Source organism: Amblyomma americanum, chromosome 3 (assembly GCF_052857255.1).
Source record: "Amblyomma americanum isolate KBUSLIRL-KWMA chromosome 3, ASM5285725v1, whole genome shotgun sequence".
NCBI classification, from domain to species: domain Eukaryota; kingdom Metazoa; phylum Arthropoda; class Arachnida; order Ixodida; family Ixodidae; genus Amblyomma; species Amblyomma americanum.
Genome location: NC_135499.1, coordinates 97,688,874 through 97,696,894, shown reverse-complemented (window position 1 = coordinate 97,696,894; position 8,021 = coordinate 97,688,874).

The window sequence follows — 8,021 nt, the reverse complement described above, 5'->3', positions numbered from 1 at the left end:
CGGGCTTGTCCGGCTTACAACCGGAATTCCAGTTCATGGCCTTGATGCTCGGAGTGTGCTTATGAGCCGACTTGGGCTTGACTTGAGTCAGTGGTGCTCCCGGCTTGATCGGTTTCCGGTACTTGCCGACACAGTCGGGAGAACCGATGAGATGGGCACCTACGGCGCAGTGCAGACATCGGGGGGTGCACTCGTTGTAGTACTTGGCCCTCAGATGTAGTAGGCACCTGAGAGCCGCATCGGACGTGGGCAGATGTCAGTCCGGTGCCCCACTGTCCCGCATAGATGGCACGCGGGGATTGTTTTCTTGTACAGCCTCACAGGGATTGCCCGGCCGCTGCAGAAGATTTGCCGGGGAACCTTCTACCCTCTAAAGGTGAACACTGCGACGTCTGCGTCGTCCAGTTTGCACACGGAAAGGATTTCTCCATGTCTCCTCTCCAGCTTCCGCTTGAGGGAAGCCGATGTTTCGCTACGGTGAACGCTGATCAACCCCTTGCAGACCTCGCCAGAAGCCTTTTCGTGCTCGCGGAACAGAAGCTGGCGGTCGCTGACTGTCAGCCTCACTTTACTGAGGAACTACGTAACTGGAAAAGCAGGTCGAATTTTGAGTCTCTTACGCAGGAATGCCAAGTGTTTCCCTTCACAAACTAAAGAACTGCTATACACAACTAACGTAAGACCTATAGTGTAGTGTGCGTGAACAGTATGAGACCCTGAAACTAAAAAGATATTGATAAATTAGAAAAGGTCCAAAACCTGGCTGTCCGTTTTGTTTTAAATACTTAAAGCAGAAATTCCAGTGTGTCAGCAGCGCAGAAGTCGTTAGATAGGTTTTACTGCAGAGACGCAGATACGTACTTAGGCTGAAATTCTTCCATAATGTATACCATTCTAAAACAGGTATTGACTATGACCATTACTTATTTCCGCCAGATTATATCTGCAAGGAATCGCACTTTCCAAATAAAAGAAATTATATGCAGAACTGATTGACTAAACTTGTCATTTTTTCCAAAAACAATGAACTAATGGAATTAGTAGCCCCAGGAAGCCCTTTCAACAAAATCTAATGAATCGTTTGCCGCGTTGCTGTAGTTTTATACTTGTTTGTTGGTGCCAAATTACGCTTAAATGTATTTTCAGTGAGTATGTTTTTATTCTTTCCCTGCCACTATGTCCACTATGTCGTATGATTTCTGTAACCCTCTCCCCCCATTGTAATATGGAACAGGCGCTGTTGGTAATGTGATAAATAAATAAATAAGTAAAACTTCTCAGCTGCTAGCAGACTAGCACATTTGGTCCCACACGGGTTATACAGAGAGCTGCACCTCTCCGCAGTCACGTATGATGCTGCGCACGCCAAATACGGCTCGACCTGGAGCCAAGGCAGCCTTCAGATTGAGTGTTTGCGTGGCTTGAGCACCACAATGAGTTAGTTCATCGAGCCCAATGCGCAGCGTGTACTGCGGCCGCCACTGGGGCTTGCATGCTCCGCCCTTCAAGGCCGCGCCAGCTACGCCCCCTTGCGGAGCATGACTCGAGAGGACCGCCACTTGCTGGGCGACGGTATCAGTGACCTTAGTAGCCTTCATCTTGAGCGGGCGTTTCCATAGGTTGACCACGTCGTCCAGATAGTTATCTTCCCATGTTGGAAGGTCCTCGGGTTCAGGTGTATACATGCATATCACTTGCATGGTTAACGGGTAATAGTTTTAGCAGACCGGATTGATGGTCCACTCCGCTTACGTTGGCCCGCTTAGGCTTACCGGAGCGGTGACCACGTATTTTTATTTTAGCTGACCGTAGGTAGCGGCGAGCTGCATATAGGGTGCCTGGTGTTAAAAAGTGGAACTACACTTGAAAAAATATATTAAAAATTTCTCGTAGCGCCCTAAAAAATAGGAAAAAATGTTCCTTGCTAGACATAGTCAGCAAATTGGTTTTGATGTATGTTGTTCTTGAACAAATAATTAAGTTTTGTTATCGAGCACAGTTTCGAGCCATGAGTAAGCAGAAAATAGGCAGGCTGAGTGTTTCGGCTTTGCTAGTTACTGGCGTCTTGTTACATGTGATTCCGTTCGCAAGTTTTCGTGCTTTTAGTTATGTCCACTCGCCATCATGTCCAGGGTGCAGAGTGTGTTACAGGATCCAGTTTTACTCAATCAACTTTCCTGGCGCGATATTGAAGATCTGTTACTCTCAGAAATATTTTCTGTGACCCGATGGGAACCGCTCTCTGCTGGTGGCTACCTCAACATAGACACGATGGACAGTGGACTCTTCCGCTTGTATTTTCGGTTTGGGAAAAACGATTTAAGCCGAATTCAAAGTGCCCTTCTTCTGCCCGATATCATCTCGACACCGCAAAGAGTGTCCGTCACTGGAGCGGAAGCCCTCTGCATTACTCTGCGGCGCATGTCGTATCCGAATAGGCTGTGTGAGTTGGAGCAACTTTTCGGCCGCCACTATTCAGTCATTTCGTCAGTCAGAAGCAGTGTGCTCTCGCACATTCAGGACAATTTCCTGCAACTCCTAAAAGACGCCAATAATCAGGCATGGCTCGATTTGCCAACACTGGGCGAATTTTCTCAGGTAAGCAATTCTTCCGAAATTCTACGATAGTAGCTAAACACATTGTTTACGTTGCAGGCCGTGTACTCCAAAGGAGCCCCCCTTAGCAACTGCGGGGGGTTCTTTGACGGGACCGCGAGGGCCATCTGCAGGCCATCAACGAGGCAAAAACTTTTTTTCTCCGGCCACAAACGCATCCACGCGGTGAGATACCGGGCAGTTATGTGCCCAAACAGCATCAGTGCCCAGCTGAATGGGCCGTACATCGGTAGCTAACATGACGCAGTTGAGTTTCTTGATGAGCATTGATTGGCTTGATTTTAGGAGAAACCATATTTTGAACTTATTAGGAGGAAAATGAAAACAAAGAGCAGTACATTTTACACTTGTTCATCTTTCAAGTATCCTGCGCAAGAGGAGAGCTTACCAGAAGCTGGAAAAGCTCGTGCAAGGACGCAGTTATTGCCTCTATGGAGACCTTTCGTACCCGATGAGGCCACTGCTGTTGAAGCCATACGGTGGAGCAGCCTTGAATGCGCGGCAGCAGGCATTTAATAAAGAAATGAGTAGATTGAGGCAGGCAGCCGAGTGGGGCTTTGTGAAAATCGCAGGGCTGTTTGCTTTCCTAGACTTCAGAAGAAACCAGAAACTTCATTGACAGAATTTGCCTCGGATGTACCGAGTGAGCGCAATTCTGGCCAACTGCCACACGTGTGTGTATGGATCTCAAGTGGCACAGTATTTCGGTCTTAAGCCACCAAGCCTCGAAGCCTACCTTGTTTCTCGGCTGCATTAATAACTAGTCCCCCATGTCTACGGCTACACATTCCAATATATTCTCGTCCTTAAAAGTTCATGCTGTTGCTTTTTAGGCCTTGTAAGCCTGTCTTAGCAAAAATGGCGCATTCGAATTTCACTTAAATAATTTTTTTGTATATTTTAAACACCTGTAAATCCCACTTTCGTCAAGAAAACAAGTGGATTTGGCAGTTAAGGACAATCTGGTCTTGAAGCGTTCCCTCGTTGGTCCATTTTGCACCGTTCTCAAGAGAACGATGCACTAAAGGCTTGACAGCCTTCTTGACCTGAGCACATTAACGCTGGCGGTGTGGTGGAATGTGAAGCCGTGTATTACTTCACTGCGATCAAGATGTAATTCTACGAAGTTCTTTTGTGCACAAGTACTGCACCAGCACTACCTACTCCAACACAGGAAAGGGTCATTTGCAGAGGCAACCACATAAATGACAATACGTTTTTTGGTACCTAGGCCACGGGTATGCGCCTGGAAAGTGCATTAATTTCTCTCGTTCTTTCAACACATCTAATCACATTGAAAGAAAAAAATTTAAATTTGGAAGCATGATATAAATGGTGAGTATTTGCGTCTATAAAAGCTATGTACAAAAAAGGAGCCCAAGACATGACAGTACTGCTATAATCACTGAGGAGAGCACGTATAATTGCTATAACACATGGGGCAATGTGAAACAGTCTGTTAATGGTTGTTTATTAATCCCGGTTCTCGGGTAATGTCCAAGGACTGCTCAGTTTGTTCCAGACACTTGAGGATGTCCACGAAGCATTGCGACTGCTGCCTGTACTTCTCCTCTTCTAGCCTTACCTTGCGTTCTTCAAGGTCGAGCTGCTGCTTGGCCAGGGCAATTTTTTCTTTTTCTATGAAAAACTCGTGCTCCTCACGCCTGGCCAGGAGCTCTACTCCCAAAGCATGCAGCCGTCGAATTCCTGCCTGGACAACAAAGGAAAACATTTCTGTCAACAGCTGTGAGAATGTTCCTGACGGATTCATGTAATCATAGTCATGTAAATCCACTCATGGGACAAACTGCCAATCTCACACACTTCACATCTCTTATACATGAAAACAGTCTTATGCATGGAAACGATAAAAAGTTGTTTATACACTGTACAAAGGAGTAAACAAGGCATGTGGCACCTGTGAAATCTACCCAGCTATCAAAGCCCGTTTTTAAGATGCGTACATATTGAGGGGTGCAAAAACCTTACAGAAACGCAAGGGCATTGCATGGTTAGAAGTGAGGGGCATGGTGATTTGATGGGACATTGCAAGAACCGTGTACAGCGCAAACTTTTTTGGGCTGGAGTTTTACAAAAACTATAGGTATAGTCTACAGCTAATTGGTCTGATTTTTCGCAGCTTACATTCTTTGAGATTACCAACTGCTTTTATCTGCTCTATCTGCAATATGTGAACATGCAAAGCCTGGATACATCTTTGTACTCTGCCATGCTCAGCAATGTGAAAGAGATGAACCAAGCTGGAACTGCCAGCAATCCTTTTTTGTGTTCCTGTTTGACTGTGATTTACCTTAAAAGATATAAACCATTACCCAGTTTAGACCGACTCTTTTAAAATGCACTTGTCTCAATACGAACACTGTGCGTTCATATTCAAATTGCTGCTCGTCACAAAAATCTCACGCAGAGTTTCTAATTAAGGTCAAACAATAAGATTTCGTAGCACCTTGTTGCATGAAAAATAATGCATATGATCTGCCAATTGAATCTTTCTTGCTCATTACATCTGTAATAAGCATCATGATACCAAAGCACTGTCCGTGTGTTGCCATTGATCAGTGTGCAGCATTCTTATATGCTTTCACCTTTGGGCATATCTTGCACACGCTGCCGCTTTCACTGTGGCTGTGCTCTTGCTGGACGTGCTTCAGGAACGGCACTGTCATCAGTGTCGGAGTGGCTCTCTGCTGCAGGAATCTGCTCAGCGTGGAGAGACTGTGTGCTGTGTGGCGACAATTGGGGCTCCTGCTCTGGGTCCCATAGTAATATGAGCAGCTGGGAAGCCGCTGACCGAGCACCTGCAGGAAAACAACACAGAAATATATAATTCCACTGCAGTTATAAGGTGTCGAAAAAACCAGCACTAAATGCTACTTGTGGGAAGCAATGTATGCTTTGGTCCTGCCACAGTGCATACATCTGTGGGGATGACCACAACGTTCAGAGAATAAAAAAGCAACAGGTGATTCAAATTAAGAAAAAAATGCTTTATTCTAGCTCCACTCGTTTCATGCTACACAGTGTAAGGGTGAACAGCAATTATGAGACTGCATTAACTGCACCAGCAGTAAGTCATGTTGAGTGTTCATCACTAGAAAGTGCAAGCATTTCGAAATTTAGCAGCTGCTCGGTGTTAAGTCATGCACAAGAAAATGGTGACTTGTGAACAGTTTTTATCACTGTAATCCTTAAGAAACACATGACCATAGGTATGTCGTGTTTTTATACCAGATCTCCTACGCAACTTAAGATGCGCACGATTCATTGCGCCTTCGAAGCTCAACAAGCAGAGCCGCCCACAAGGCTTTCTTTGGAACATGTATAAGCACGATTGCATTACTTACCGGTTGTCTGAATGTCGTCTGCCTGGCTGCTCCCAATGTCCATTAATTCCAATGCACCGTCGCGCAAGTATTGCGCGGTGCGCTTTTTGCCGGCATCAGAAAGGGGCGCTGACATCAGCATTTTTGTGTTGGCGGCGCTCGTAGTGCATACTCGAATTCGCGAGCCAAGTCTGATACTTCTTGGAGTAGCTGTTGGAGTTCGCCATACTGTTGCTCTGTGCCGGATCTGAAATGGAAACCAGATTGTATTTTGAAATCACGCTTGGCGTTTGTAACCTAGACCCAGAGTACAGAAACCAGTTAGGCACACAAGTACTTACTTTTTAAGGTTTGCTCGGTCTTGCTGACGGAAATAGCCCAACAGCAAGTCCACTCGGTCGCGCACTGCTCGTAGCGTGAGCTCCCGCCGCACCGCTGTAACCACCTTGTCCAACACATGCTTCCACATGCCGGGGTTCGCACTGATTTACCGCAACAACCTCGCGCAAGAGGCACAAGTCCTCATGAATCGTAAACCGCATTCGATGTTTTCGATTTGACGAGGCTGCACCACTTTGCGAAGTTGTTGCGGCACATGCGTCTGCGACTGCTAAACCGGCGGCGGACGTGTTGGAAATCCCAATGCGCCGCGGTCATGCGAGACCAGAAGGCTTTGCGCGAGGCCCGCTCGTCACGCCGCTCAGCGCTCCGTTTGGCCGGTGCGCGAGCGGAACGGAACGGAGGTGATGGTCCGCTCGCGCGCTCCCGTCCAAGCGGGTTCGCGCATGCGACGTAGCGCTCCCGCTAGCTCGCTGAGTGGAGGGGGCGCATAAACCCGCTCAGCTAAAACTCTCTAATAGCCGGTAACCGCTTTGGCTGCCGCCATCAGCGGTGAATCCCCGGCCGAGGCTGGCGGAAGCCTTTCCGCCGTTAGGCTTAGCGCCGCGGCGGTCGTCGAAGTCTTCAAAGCCTCAGAAATTCGTCCAAAATGCTCCCACCTTAATAAAAGTGGTGTCCACTTGTGCCTCTGATCTTCACGGATAAGTTGATGCCAAAATTCGTGGGTCCCGAGTTGACCGACCGCGATGAGGAGCTGTCATAAGCGGAGCCGATGTGAGGCACGTCTTCTCCCTACGCATCGGTGGCGTCCGCCCCGTCCCGTCTGCACCGGGGACCCCGCTCAGCGGAATATCGTTTGGGCTTCTGCTCACGTGGGCCTTGAGGGAAATGAGGCAGCTGACGCTGCCGCCCGCGCGCTTTTTCATCGAGCATTCCTCTTCGGCTCCGGCGATCAGGAACTCGAATTCACTCTTACAACATCAAAGACATTGTTTTACTTTATCAATGTGGCCGCGGCCTTCATCCACTTCCGTGTAAAGGTCTAAAGAAGGCGGAGGAGAGGCTCATGACACAACACACTCTTATAGGTCTACAGCGAGATTTCGTTATTTGGTTTTGTTTAGATTATAGGGTTCAACGTTCCAAAGCAACTCAGGCTATAGGTAACTGTTTTGTCCCTGCAAAATAGTTTTTCTTTGCGTTATTCATTTGACGTTCACGCGGATTGAGTTTCGCACATACTCACTACACGCACACACACACACACTGGCACACACCACACTTTGTCACTTTCACTAATCGTAGTTGAGGCTGTTCCTAATTCTTTCACATCTTTCGTGTTCCATGCATGACAGGAGGAGGAGGAAACAACTTTATTGACTCCATTAAGTTGGTCAGGGCAGGGGGGCGGGTTGGGGAAAAGGAAGACGGTCGGCCCTGAGACCTCTCTAGGTGGCCAAAAGTCCTAGTGCTTCGGCGACCCCATGGCCCAGCGCACGATCCGGATTTGATTTTCCGGCGATGAGCTGCGCAGAGCAGCTTCCCATCGCTCATCCCCACATAGGGAGGAGTAGGGTCGTTGGGGCCGTTACAATATATATGAATAAAGTCTGCTCGCGGGCTCGAGCAGTGACGACAATGGGGTGACGCATCACCTGGATGAATTAAGTAATGGGACCGCATAGTGATCGTTTGTAATCGACGCCACGACATGCCTGAACG